This window comes from Palaemon carinicauda, chromosome 10, assembly GCF_036898095.1.
Source record: "Palaemon carinicauda isolate YSFRI2023 chromosome 10, ASM3689809v2, whole genome shotgun sequence".
In the NCBI taxonomy this organism is placed as follows: domain Eukaryota; kingdom Metazoa; phylum Arthropoda; class Malacostraca; order Decapoda; family Palaemonidae; genus Palaemon; species Palaemon carinicauda.
This window is the reverse complement of record NC_090734.1, coordinates 45,387,795-45,402,494: the sequence shown is the minus strand read 5'-3', so window position 1 is coordinate 45,402,494 and position 14,700 is coordinate 45,387,795.

Below are 14,700 nucleotides of genomic sequence, written 5' to 3'. Positions count from 1 at the left end.
TGCGGCCAGATTGGTAATTTGTGCCTGGTGATCTCCAGACGTGGGTTCGAGTGCCACTCACACCCGTTATTCCCTTCAATATCTGCAATCTTACCATCCTTTTTAGCTCAGGAAGGGGGTTTTAAGGGAGCCTATAAGACTAAATGCTGAGTCATCAACAGCCATTGCCTGTGCTTCCCTGGTCCTAGTTTGGGAGGGGAGGCGGCATTGTCCTGCTTGATAGAGCAATGTCACTGAACCTAGCCTCTCCCATTCATGAGTGGCAAAGAAAATACAAAAGGAGACTCTGTCATTATTCTCAACGGAATAATATTCACAAACAAAGTTTGAACTTCTGATTCCACTGATTCAAATCCCAGATTCTGATGACAATTCAAACAATACTGTCACATCTAGGATAACACTTCTAGAACACTGTGCATTATTGTGCCTTATGATGGAAAAAGGATGACTTTTTTAATTAAATGCATGCCTAGTACTATGTGCAACATTTCTTTGTCTGGGTGTAAGGACAGTGAGACGAGCTATCACCAACAACAACTGACTGTTTATTCAAACAGGTGCGAGAATATAATACAAGATGCGGACGGCAATGTAACATGCGCGCTGGTGCCAATCTGGCTTGAACCAACCGCCACAAAATGTGTGTTTTCTCACAAGTCAAAATATTTGAAAAACAAGTCAATAGAAATATGCAGCGAAATGATAAATGCATGAAATTGTAGCTCTGAGGGAGCGGAACAAACATATACAACTACCCACAGTGTGGTGAAAGGAGAATTTGAATGAAATGGAAAATTCAATGAGAATGCTGGACGACGGAGGGAGCGATGTCCTTACAAGTACTCCCCCCCAAGACATCAGGCGGCGTAGAAGGCTGATGAAGCCAGTCTTCATATCGTTTCGGGCGTCGGAGGGTTCCTATTGTTCTTGAACGAAGGGGCGCGTCGGCGGTCGGAGAATGGATCGCTACCTCTCGTCGTGGTTTGTTGCTTTTCTTCTCATTGGCCGTTTTGTTTTGAGGTGGCACTCTGGATATACCAGTTCCCGCGGAGGCAGTGTTGCTTCCTTCGAGAAACGCCGGTTTCACACAGTCTATTGAGACCCAGTCCTCTTGGCCATGCACGTCGAGAAGGAAGGCTTTCGTCGTTTTCTTGATTACTTGGTAAGGGCCTTGATAGAGTCTGGTTAGCGGCTGTCGATGTGCGTTGACACGAACGAAAATATACCCACAGTCGTCTAGGTTCCTCGGCTTGAAATGATTAGTTCTGTCTTGTTAAGTTTTAAGACATGGCCTGAACTTCCTGGCGATGTCTCTAACATGATCCAGCTGCATGCCGTCGGTTGATGTGGGAAAGAATTCTCCGGGAACCTCGAGCGCCTCTCCGTGAACTTTTTCAGCGGGCGATGGCTCACCTTCTGCACGAAGGGCGGTGCGAAGGCTGAGAAGTACCCAAGGAAGTCGTGATTTCCAGTCCCCGTCGGTGCAGCTCGCCATCAGGGACGCCTTGAGGGCGCGATGAGTTCCTTAGACCCTGCAGTGTACTGCGGGGTTATATGCCGTGGTGCTGTGGAGTGTCGTTCTCATCAGGTTTGCCTGAGCGAGCCATATCTCTGACAGGAATGAGGGGCCCCTGTCCGTCATGATGTCTTGAGGAAAACCAAATCTTCTCACCCAGCTCGACAAAAAGTCTTCGGCACATGCATGGGTTGTAGCTTCGATCATCGGTGATGCTTCCAAACACCTTGTGGAGCGATCGATTATTGTCAGCAGGTAGCGAACAGATCCCTAAGGCGGCAAAGGTCCCAAGACATCAATGTGGATGTGACCAAAACGTCTTTTCGGTTGGGGAAAATCACCTATCCCTGATTCGGTGTGACGGCTGATCTTGCTCGTCTGGCAATTGATGCATGTCTTCGCCCATTCCGGGGCATCCTTTTTGATCCATGGCCAGATGAACTTTTCAGACATGAGGCGAGCAGTGGTGCATCCCGAGGGGTGTGAAAGTCCATGGATGATGTTGAATATTTTTCTTCTGCAGGAAACCGGAATCCAGGGACGTTGGCGGACGGTGCTGGTGTCGCAGAGGATAGTTACTCCTGCCGGCCGTAGAAGAATTGCAGTTATCTTGAGCGCAGATGACCCCGTCAGGTGATCCTGTGCCTCTAGGTCGGTGTGCTGCTCGGATGCAAGGTTGGCGTAGTCAATTACCAGGTGGATTGCGTCAATTTCAATCCTTGAAAGGGTGTCTGCGACTGTATTTTTCTTTCTTGGAATGTAGCTTATGGTGCACCTGAATTCGGCGATTGCTGCGAGATGATATTGTTGTCAGGAGGGCCATGAGTCTGTCGATTTTGTGAAGGCGTGTACAAGAGGTTGATGGTCCATCGCGATGCTGAAAGGGTGTGCCCTCCAGGATGTGCCTGAAGTGGTACACGGCGAGGAAGACGGCGAGGAGCTCCCTGTCGAAGGTGCTGTATCTTGTTTCGGTGAGTTTCAGTTTTCTGCTGAAGAATGTCAATGGTCGAGGAAAACCATCAACGAGCTGTTCCAGTGGAGCCCCACAGGCAACGTTGCTGGCGTTGGTCGTCAGTCGCAGAGGGGCGTTGTCGTCGAAGTAAGCTAGGGTGGGGGTGTTTGCGAGGGCGTTCTTAGTCCAGGTGAATGCGTGTTGTTGTGCGGAACCCCACTCAAGTTTCTTCGCCTCTCCCTTCAGGACGTCGTCGAGGGGTGTCAGGGTCTGTACGATGTTGGGGATGGAGTGCCTGTAGTAATTGACCATCCACAGGATCTCCTGAAATTGGCGGGTGGTCGTAGGTGTTGCGAACTTTCGGATGGCGTCCACTTTGGTTGTCATGGGTTTTTCCCCACTCGAGGACACGTGATGACCGAGAAAGTCCACTCCTTTGACGCTAAACGTGCATTTGTCGAAATGTATAACCAGGCCATTCTCCTGCAGGCGTTTGAGGACGGCGCGGACATGCCTTGTGTGTTCCTCCTTGGTCCTTAAGAATATCAGGATGTCGTCGACGTAGCAGACTCAGAATGGTAGGTCGCCAGGATGCTATCCATTAGGTTTTTGGAAGGTCGCCCCCGCATTGCGTAGACCGAAGGTTGAGTATGCGAAGGTGTAGGATCCGAACGGTGTCACAATGGCAGTTTTCGGAATGTCCTCTAGAAATACGGGGACCTGAAAGTAAGACTTGAGAAGGTCAATCTTGGTGAAGTATTTCGCGCCATGCAACGCATTCGTCAGGTCTTGCATGTTGGGCAGAGGGTAGTGGTCGAGAGTTGTGATGAAGTTGAGGAGCCTGTAGTCGCCGTAAGGTCTCCAGGTCCCTTCAGGCTTCTTTACCATGTGTAGGGGCGACGCCCGGGGGCTCGATGCTAGCTTACAGATACCCATACGTTCCATGTCCTCAAAGGCGTGTTTGGCGTCCCTTAGCTTCTAGGGCGGGAGGCGGCGGAATTTGGCGTGTGTAGGAGGTCCCATCGTCGGGATGTGGTGGTAGATCCCGTGCTTGGAGGGGGATCCCGGCGATTGAGGGAGCTTTGTCTCGAAAACGTCAGGAAATTGTTGCAGAAGGTCGGCGTAGGGTTGCGTCATTACAGTGGATACGGACATTGTGGCAGGGCCGGCTCTTAGGGCATGGGACCGGTAGGTTCCTGTGTTGATGAGGCGTTCCTCAACAACGTCGACGAGTAGTCTGTGGTGAGCGAGGAAATCTGCACTGAGGAGGGGCCGACTGATGTCAGCGATGGCGAAGGGCCAGGAATACGAATGGCCCATGATAAATACCTGAGGACCCTAGTCCCATAACACGTTGACTGCATAGCACCGGCGTCGACCATGATTCTATGGTTGAAGACGGTGTCAAGGATATAGAAACCATTCTAGCTTTGATTTCCTGCAGCTGCGATGGTGGTAGGTAGTTTCTTCTGGCGTCATCTTCTGGGGAAATTGCATGGTGCCCTACATTTCTTGGCGTCGCTGCCAAACTGCTGATGGTAGAAACACAACGCTGGATTAGGCCTAGGGCTCGTACGTGTCGGTTGCGGTGGTTTCCTCCTTGCCAGAGCGTTGATCTCATCGTCGTCGTCAGGAGGCGATGCTGAAGAGTCTATGGAAGAGCAGCTGAAGGAGGAGAACGAAGACGATAATGATGATGCCCCGAGGCGGGATGCTTTGGAGGCCTCGTGGAGCTTCTGAGCCTTCGACGGGAGTTCGTTCATCGGAAGCGTGTCAGCGTCCGTCAATTGGGCCCGTATGTCATTCGGCTGGCGTCGAAGGAAAATCTCGCGCCGTCAGCCGTTGCTGTCAGTCTCGGGAAGCACTAGCAGGCCGGTCAACTCGTCCCACACCTCGACAGGAGAGGTGTCACCCATGGGTTTCCCGGCGAGATCCAGGACTTTCTGTGCCCTTGCAGAAACGGAGAGTGAGTAGATACCAATTAGTTTCGTTTTCAGGTTATCGTAGGATACTTGGCCATCCTGGGCGTCAAGCCATGGGGAAATCTTGACGAATACCTCCTCTGGGATGGAGATGAGAAAGATGTCGGTCTTGGCGCAGGAGTCGCTGAGCCTAGCGACTCGGAAGAGTACGTCTGCTCTCAGGAACCAGGAAGCGGTGTTGTGTTGAGAAAACGGCAGCAGTTTGACTTTGGCTATGGAGGAAAGGCCGTTGGGCGTGATGGACGGGTTGAATCCGCCATTGTGGTCAGTCGACGAGTCGGCATAGAGGTGGGAAGTTAAGATGTCGGTTAAGTTTATCCTACTGCCTTACAAACGCACCGAGGTGTGGGAACACCAAAGGACGAAGCTCACGCCTAAGGTAACGGAGTGAAAGAAGGTAGCACGGCTGTAATAAGTTTGTTAATGGCAAAGCCAAAACCACTGATGCTACTTCAACTCCGGGGTCACCAGTTGTAAGGACAGTGAGACGAGCTATCACCAACAACAACTGACTGTTTATTCAAACAGGTGTGAGAATATAATACAAGGTGCGGATGGCAATGTAGCATGCGCACTGCCGCCAATCTGGCTTGAACCCACAGCCCAAAAATTTGTGTTTTTTCACACGTACAAATACTTGAAATACAAGTCAATAGAAATATGTAGCGAAATGATAAATACATGAAATTGTAGCTCTGAGGGAGCGGAACACATATATACAGTTAGCCACAGTGTGGCGAAAGGAGAATTTAAATGAAATGGAGAATTCGCTGAGAATGCTGGACGACGGAGGGAGCGATGTCCTTACATGGGAATATCCGATGCAGTGGATGACCTGAATTTTTTAATGCCAGAGAGAGATTTTATTTACCAAGAATAGGAACTTTATAAAATGAGAGTCCATAGCTGAACACCAGGCAATAGGACAATAATCTAAACAAGATATCAATTGAAGAATGAAATAAAAATCCTGAGTATATTCTGATCGTTAAATTTTTTTAAAGAACTTTTCAATAAATATATTATTGTTCGGTTAAAGAAAGAAAACATGGATTGTGTTTTTCAATAGTAAACTTGCAATCGACAATCACACCTATATGATTTATTTTTCATGGTTTATTTGAATTTTATTTGTTTAATAAAAATTTGTATTTTTATGAACGATATCTGATAATTATAGTCTCTAGGAGGAAAAGAAATTAAATCATACGGTGTGATAAAGCATTTATTTTTGAATTAATAATAATGGTGCACAACAGTCTGAAACATCATATAGGAATTATTTTATTTTTGTGTTGACTATTCGCACCATTTTACAGGTGGGAGTGTGAATGATAACTAACTCTTCCAAGCATTGGGTAAAAGCCTTCCTTACATTATATGGAGTTCTTCAAGCGTAATTCCCGTGATCGCTTCCATCCAGACTCAGGTATCTCACATATGATTCCTATATTTCACGAGCTTAGTCGTAATGCCTCATGAGCTCGTAGACTTCCTCAAGGAGTCTGAACCTATCCGCTTAGTTTCTCTTTGGCTCTAGATCATGCTCCTTGTAAAATATTCTCTATATCTAACATTTTACCTCAGTCATAAATTGTTTATATAATTTTATAAAATGCTTCATTCGGTCCTTATCGACCACTTATCACCTCTTATCACCTATATTACTTTTTTTTTTTTGCTGGATCATATCTCGTTCTCTAACTTTATTATATACATATATATACAATGTATATGTATATGTATATATATATATATATATATATATATATATATATATATATATATATATATATATATATATATATATATATATATATATGTATATAAATACATATATACATATATATATATATATATATATATATATATATATATATATATATATATATATATATATATATATATATATATATATATATATATATATATATAGTCACAACTTCAGCTTTCCATTTGACTTTTCATCAATTCTCAGTAATGAGGGCAACACTTCATGTAGGTATAGTAGATATGTTAGGTGAATGATCAAACTAAAGTTGAAATTAAACAGAGACTTTACTTATTTTAAATCACGTCTGAATATATAATAACAGAATAATAATTAAATAATAACAAAAACCCACTTAATAACCTCTAGAAACAAGTGAATCATAAGCCACCGGATAACGAACTCAAAAGTATTATCTTGACAGAGCTTGGAAGTAAACATTTCCATGGATTATATACTTGAAAAAACAAGAGGCAATTTCATCCAAGCTGTCCGCTACGACCAGCAATCAATAGATGGTGCTAACATCATACACAATAATAGGTGTGTAATTAGAAATGCTAAATAATGATAGGAGGGTTATTATAGTTCCCCCTGTTAGGAATGAAATTACTATGACAATGTTATTGACAAATTTAGTGAATTCAAGTGGTCTTCTGTCTAAGACGTGATAATGCGTCGGCGATGGTGTCGTTTAATCCTTAAATGCTGTGGATCTCAATCTTGTTAGAAGACAAGATGTGTGACCATCGAAGAAGTTTCTTGTTGTTAAGCTTGGCCCTTTCGAGGAAGGTAAGTGGTTTGTGGTCGGTGTAAATGACGATGCTTGCAGCACCTTCCAGATATGGACGAAAATGAAGGACAGTTGCAACAAGACTATATAATTCTTTCTCGATGGTAGGCCATCCTAGTTGAGTGCCTTTGAATGCTCCCGAGTAATAAGATACTGGCAGCAGGTTTTCCAACAAAGGAGGAAAAGTACTGGACCCATTGATATCTTGCAGTAGGACACCACCAAATCCAGTATTGCAAGCATTGACCTGTATTAAAAAAGGTTCAGTAAGATTAGGAGCTTGCAACAAAGGAGATGAAGTCATGAATAACTTTAGCTGCCGGAAGGCCTTGTCGTGATCCTGTGTCCAGTGAGACCTTACTTTGCTGGATGTCAAGACATGTAGAGGAGTAGTTATGATGGCAAAATTAGGACAAAAATCTGAATAATATGACACCATACCTAAGAAAGTTTTGAGTTTTTTTTTATCACCAGGAATGGGAAACGGAGTTTTAGCCTTTACATTGGTATCCTTGGGTAATATGGAGCCACTGCCAATGACATGTCCTAGGTATGTAACTTTTGCCTTACCAAATGAACTCTTGGCTAAATTAATAACGAGGTTAGCTTCCAGAGTCTTTTGAAGAGTTCTTTTAAGATCTTGAGGTTTTCGTCCCGGGAGTTAGTAGCAATTACAATGTCATCCAAATAGAAATACACACCCTCCAAACCATGTGTAACTTCATGGACTATCCTATGGAATGTAGCTGGAGCATTAGTCATCCCAAATGGCAAAACTCTGTATTCAAAGAGACCAAAATGTGTTATAAAGGCTGATATCTCTTTTTTCCTATCTGTTAATTTAATTTGATAATAACCCTTCAAGAGATCAATCTGGGTAAGGTATTTAGAACTACTTACAGAGTCAATATCTGCAATTCTAGGTAATGGATAAGCATCCTTGACTGTTTTTAACCCTTCTATAATCCGTTCACATACGATAGAAATTGTTAGGCTTTCAGACAAATACAAGGCGATGCCAATGGAGACTTTCTTGGTGCAGCCATATCTTCAAGGCTGGTAATAAACGATAGGACACCAGATAAAAAGGTTGCCAAACGGGATTGGTGTTTGGTTCTATCACAATATCATGTTGCACCAAAGTACAGCAACCCGGAGTGTCTGGACATATTGCAGGATAAGACTTCAGAACAGCCACTAACTCTTCCCTCTCCACCTTAGGAAGATGACCAAGATACTGTGAAAGTAAAGAAAGAATCTTTGAATTACTAGCATCTTTCCATGACAAAACGTGATTATGAGCCAAAGTTTCTTCTTCGTTTGGTTCAAGAGGAGTCAAAAGTTTATCATTATCAAGTGCCTCAGGAACTAGTTTTTTCGGGGTAGGAGAAGTCTCGATGGTAGTAGTTATCCTTGAGTTGTGAGTGGAGTGATCAGTCTCTCTACATGTCAGGTGAACTACCTGTGGAGAAATCTTTGCAGATTGGTATGGTTTTATAAGATTAATGTGCACTAACTGGCTAGGTTTCCTTTTATCTGGAGTTTCAATTGCATAAGTTGTTTTAGAGACCCTTATAGTGATTTTATACGGACCCATAAATTTTTCTCTCAATGGAGCTCCTGGAACTGGTCGATATACAAGTACATCATCTCCTACTTTGAAAATTCTAATTTTGGCCTTTTTATCGTAATGGATTTTCATTGGAATCTGAATGTTAGTTAAATTCAGATTGGCAAATTCATAAATATGGTCAAATTTAACCTTAAGACTTTGAAGGTATTGTGGAATACTTACTTGCTGGTCTTTGTAAGTACCTCTTAGGATGTTTTCTTTTACCATACTAAGGTTTGTCCTAGGTCTACGGCCGAACATCATCTCGAAGGGAGAAATTCCAGTCGATTCATTAGGTGTACTCCTAAGTACATACATAACCAGATCCACGTCTTCATCCCAGTCTCGTCCAGTTTCACAGATGTACTTGCGCAGGAGGCTTTCAATTGTCTGGTGTACCCGTTCCAGGGCTCCATTAGTCTGAGGGTGATAAGCTGAAGCAAGAATATGGGAGATGTTTAACTGCTTTAAAGTTTGCTTAAACAAATCACTAGTGAAGTTTGTCCCCTGATTACACTGAAACTCTTTTGGAAAACTAAAAATGGTGAATATTTTAAGAAGATTAAAAATAATTGTTGTAGCAGTTATTTTTTTTATAGGTATGGCTAAGGAAATCTAGTAGTTGGACATAACACAGTTAAAATGTACTCATTTTGTTTTTTTAGTTTTGGGAAGTGGACCAACACAATCTACAATTACCTTTTTCAGAAGAAGAATTAAGTTCTGTAATAGGAACTAATGCTGCTGGAGGTATTTTTTTATTTGGTTTACCAGTTACCTGGCAGGGATGGCAAGATTCTATATGGTGCTTTACATCAGCTTTCATACCAGGCCATTAGTAATCATCCAGCAAACGCTTATAGGTTTTGGAAATGCCTAGATGAGACTGCTGAATGAGCAAGATCCAATAGGGCTGCACGAAGATTAGAAGGAACTACAAGCTGGTAACTATCATGCTAGAAATTTTGTCCTGCAATCTTCAAAGGAATATAACATCTCATAAGGATGTTATTATCAAGATAGAAATATGGTAACTTTCATCATCATCATCTTTTACTTTTTCAAAGTATTCTTTCAAACTATCATCAGACCTTTGATACTCTACAAATTCATCTGAGGGAATATCAACAAGGACTTTTTCACCTAAGGTACTTTGATCCACCTTACTGTGTGTTCAGTGTCTCTAGAAGTTGAGGTTGTAGACCTGGTGACTACTTGGCAGGGAAGCTCTACCACAGGAGAAAACTCTTTGCAAGGTTTTTCGATCACTACTTCAGGCTGAGTAATGATAAGACTAGGAGTGCTGTTAGTAACAGTTTGAGCCAAGTCATTACCAAGAATCATGTCTATGTTCTTGCAAGGCAGGTCAGAATCCAACAAGGCGACATTAGTTGAACCTTTGAAATAACAACAATCAAGAGAAATCTGTACAATAGGTAAAACCTTTTGGGAAGTCAAATCTGACACAGTTACATACTGATCTGTTGGTTTAGCTAAATCATTTAACTTTGAGCTAATGATAGTTTGAGATGACCCTGTATCTCTCAAAATTTGCACAAGAACATCATTTACTTTACCAGGATATGTAAATGCTGTAAAGTCTGATAGAGGTTGAGCAGAATGAAGTGTCGTTTTATTTGCAATATTCCCTGATTTGGGTCCATGTGAAAAAGCATTAGGAGAAGCCTTACAATGAGATGCTTTGCATTTGGACTAGGACAGTCTTTAATATGATGACCTTTCTTACAAAAAGTACAAACCTGGGGGCCAGATGAAGGCGAGGACGAATGTGGTTTAAGTTTATGAATGAGATGGTAATCATCAGCTAATAGGGCAGCCCTTTTTTCATCTTTTTCTTGTTTTTCTCTAATAGACATTGCCACATTAGCTGGAATACGCCTCAGGAATTCTTCTAAAGCTATTAAATTCTTTAATTGTTCTGAAGTAGTTATTTGTTCCTTATCTATCCATTTATTAAACGGCTTCAACATCAATGTGAAAAACTCGAGATAGGTTTGAGCTTGGTTCGTCAAAGTTTGTCTGAAGATTTGTCTATACCCTTCTGCTGTAACACTATAAGCATCTAATATGTCAGTCTTAAAGAGTTCATAATCCTGCTCTTGGACAAGCTGTGCTGCCACATATGCAGCTTCTCCTTTGAAGGAGTTTCTGATTAAGAGAACATATTGGTCTCTAGGCCAGTTGAGAGACATGTCAGTGTTATCAATAGTAATAAAAATACTTCAGGATCTTTTTCATCATTATATAGACCACCAGGGATTAATATGAGGAAATTCATTGAAGAATTTAGTATTCATGTGGGTGTGGTGGACGATATTAAAAATACATTAATTGGTAGAGACTAATTGTTGGGTAGATGATGAAAACGATTATAAGACTAAAGAACTCAAGGAAGTATTTGAGATGTTTAATTCAATAAACAGTTTTGGTATCAACGTCAGTAGGTGGTCATACACTCTACTTGGTCATATGTGGGAAAGATTCTGACCTAATAAAAAACCTTGAAGTGGAACCAGACTTTGAGATCTCAAAAACACAAACTCATCACTTTTGATGTTAATACAAATTGCATCTGAGTATTGAAAAAATGTATTACATATAGGGAACGGGAAAATTTTGATGCTGAGAATTTTATTGAAGCTAGTGTAGCGCAAATGTCTTGTGAGAACACACAATGTGAACATATGGTAGATAGAGTATGTGTTGGGTGTTATACCAAGAAATATAATGACAATTTGGGAAAAATATATAATACCATGTGTTCCATAAAGAGCAAACAAATAGTTGTACGCGAAAATGTTAGAAGGTATAATAGTGAGCTATTAAAGGCAAAAAGACAGACGTAAGATGGAAGGTAGATGGAAAAGAGCCAAATTCTCACAAGCCAGAAATATATACAATAAGGCCAGAAATGACTAACATCCTGTTAGAAAAAACAAAAAGAAAATTCTACAAGGGCGAAAGTGAAAAAACTAATAACATGAGGCACTTTCAGAAAAACCTTGATGAGTTGATGGGATTAAAGAAAAAACATGTCTTGCCTGATAATGTTTCTGCAGGGAAATTTGCTATATTCTTCAATGAAAAAATAGATAAAATTTATAAAGGTTTCCCCCAAAATCACTTGGAAGGACAGTTATGCCAGTGAAGGAGGGTAAGAAGTTAATAAAATTTTAGGAAATAAATGTGTGTGACTTGTTAAAGGTTATGAGAGAGATGATGAATACATATTTTGGAAACGACCCTTTCCCAAACAGTTCAATAAGAGAAGCTCCAAACAAGCAAGTTGCATATAATAGTTACCAGAACATAATTAACCTAAGTATATCACAATCCTGTTTTCCTAGCTGTGAAAAAACTGCGTTGATCAAACCAATATACAAAGGAAAAGATGATGTAAACGATCTAAATTCATATAGGCCCATTTCAAATTTATCGTACATATCGAAGCTTATTGAAAAAATCATAAGAGCAATTATGGGCCCATATTGATGAGTTTGAGGTATTCCCGGAAAATCAACCGGCCTACAGAGCTAATCACTCTACAGAAACTACCTTTTGCTCAATAATGAATGATATGATAGGTCTTCTTGATGAGGGAAAGTGTGGAATTTTGATTATGTTAGATCTTAGTGCTGCTTTCAATACTGTTGTGTACGAGTATTTACTTGACGACTCTATTGGAGTGACTGAGGAAGCACTGGAATTTTTGCGAAGTTACTTAATAAATAGGAAGACTATTGTAAAAGTTTCTGAAAACCGATCCAGTTAGAGAATTCTTATGAAAGGTGTACCACAGGGTAGTGTTCTAGGCCTTATATTGTTCAACATATACACTATCGAGCTATCACACATCTTGAAAACTCAAAAAGTGGGCTTTAAACTATATGCAGATGATACTCAGTTCTACCTTTCAATTTCAACAACACAAGATACAAAGAAGAAAATTGATGAGATAATGACTGAAATAAAAACATGGATGCAGAGAAAAAAGCTTAAATTAAATGATGATAAAACAGAATGTATGTTTTTTGGCACAAAGGTGGCATTGAAGAATTACCAGTTAATTCAAAGTATAAAAATTATTGACGCTTATGCTGGGATTGAGCCTGTTGTGAAAAAAATTGGGTGTACTGCTAGATTGTAATTTGTCAATGAGGGACCAAATAGTGAACACAGTGAAAGTGTGTAACTATCACCTGAGAAACATAGCATTTATTAGAAAATATTTAACAGAGGGGAGTACAAAGATTTTAGTGATGAGCCTTGTAATATCAAGGCTTGATTATTGCAATTCTCTGTACTATAAACTGCCCAATACACTACTAAGAAAGCTTCAAAATGTACAAAACCGGGTGGCTAGACTGATAAAAGGCATTAAACTACCGGAGAGAATAACTCCTGCATTGATCGATCTACATTGTTTACCTGTTAAGGCTAGAATTGAATTTAAGATTTGCTTGTTGACTCACAAAGAACTTACAAGTGATAAGCCTAAATATCTTCGTGATTGCTTGGTCCCCTACCCTCGAGCTACCAGCGCCGCTGTAAGAGTTAGACATGCCGATGACCGACATAGACTATTCGAAATCATTGTGAATCATGCAATAGGAGGAAGAACGGTTAGTTATGCTGCACCGAGACTCTTCAACGACCTTCCACTTGATGTCAAGAATAGAAAAAATGTGGCAGCTTTCAAGAAAAACGTGAAGACTTATCTTTTTAGAAAATGTTATAATAGTGACCAGAAAACTATTAAGCCTGAATACAAATGCTAGCGAAATAACTGATAAGATACATAGCAAAATATTAACTGGAAAGAAATTATTTTCACACACCAAGGCCCGCCTGAACAGAAATTAACCCTGGATAGGTACGCTCCTCGGACACCCCTTTAAGGGTATACTCGGACGCGCGCGACCCCGAAGCCAAAATAAATTCTTGAAAAATCAGATTTTGCAGTAACCTCCTTTTTTCTTTGGCCCAAAAAAAACTTCAATGAAGGCTTAAAACAACTGTAAAGATAAATACTACTCATCTGCAGAAAAACTATTCATTATAAATATTTTAAAAAATTAAGTAGAAAAAAAAGACCTTACATAAAAATTCATAAAAAAAAGTTTATACATATATACACAAATCCTTTTAGGAATTGATTCTTGAATGTTTAGGACACATCTTGATGTATTTTGGATGAAGTCAGACCCATGGAGGTGAAGATCTGAAATGAGACAAAAAGGTAACTTTTTTTGGCCAAAAAAATTTGTCCAAATTTCATGAATTTTTTTGGGTACCCAAATGAAATAGGAAGTGGCTAATTTTTTTAGGGAATAAACATATGTTATCCTAAAATAGAAATATGTAAAAAAATCTTCATTATTTTGTAAATTACATTTATATCAGGGGCCATATCTAAAGGTAATTTTTTGAGTACTTAGAAATTTCGTAAAAAAATACATATATTTAATATATAATATGATATTTATGCAGGTAAAAATATACCAAAATATCACAAATTCTATAGGGAACAAGAATATATATAGATAGGGCAACTTACGCTTCGGATATGTCCACAAAATGGCCGCCAACCACACTGACTCAGACTCCCTAATCTGCCACTTGAAATGTAGGAAGGGTATGTCAATTTCAAGGTGTTATTTACTAATCTAATTATTCTTGGATATGCATGAAAATTGTATGGTTAGTTACTGGATAATTGTCGATTATTTTACGACTATAAAATTAAAATTCTGACCCAAAAAAATTTTTTTGAAGGGAAATAAAATCGAAAAAAAAAATGTAAAACAATATAATATTTTAGCTAAAATTTTTTTATGATATTCAATCAAAAAAGAAGTAAACAAAATTTTCCGACAAATAAACATCTAGAGGAATCATTACTATGTGATAGTTCCTGAGTACGTAGTAATTTTGAAAGAAATTGGAAAAAACGAAAAAGTGGCAATCGCAGGAAAATCGAACACGAACCTATATATACGCCATATCTGGCTAAAAATAAAGATAGGCATGGGTAGCCAGATCATCTAGAA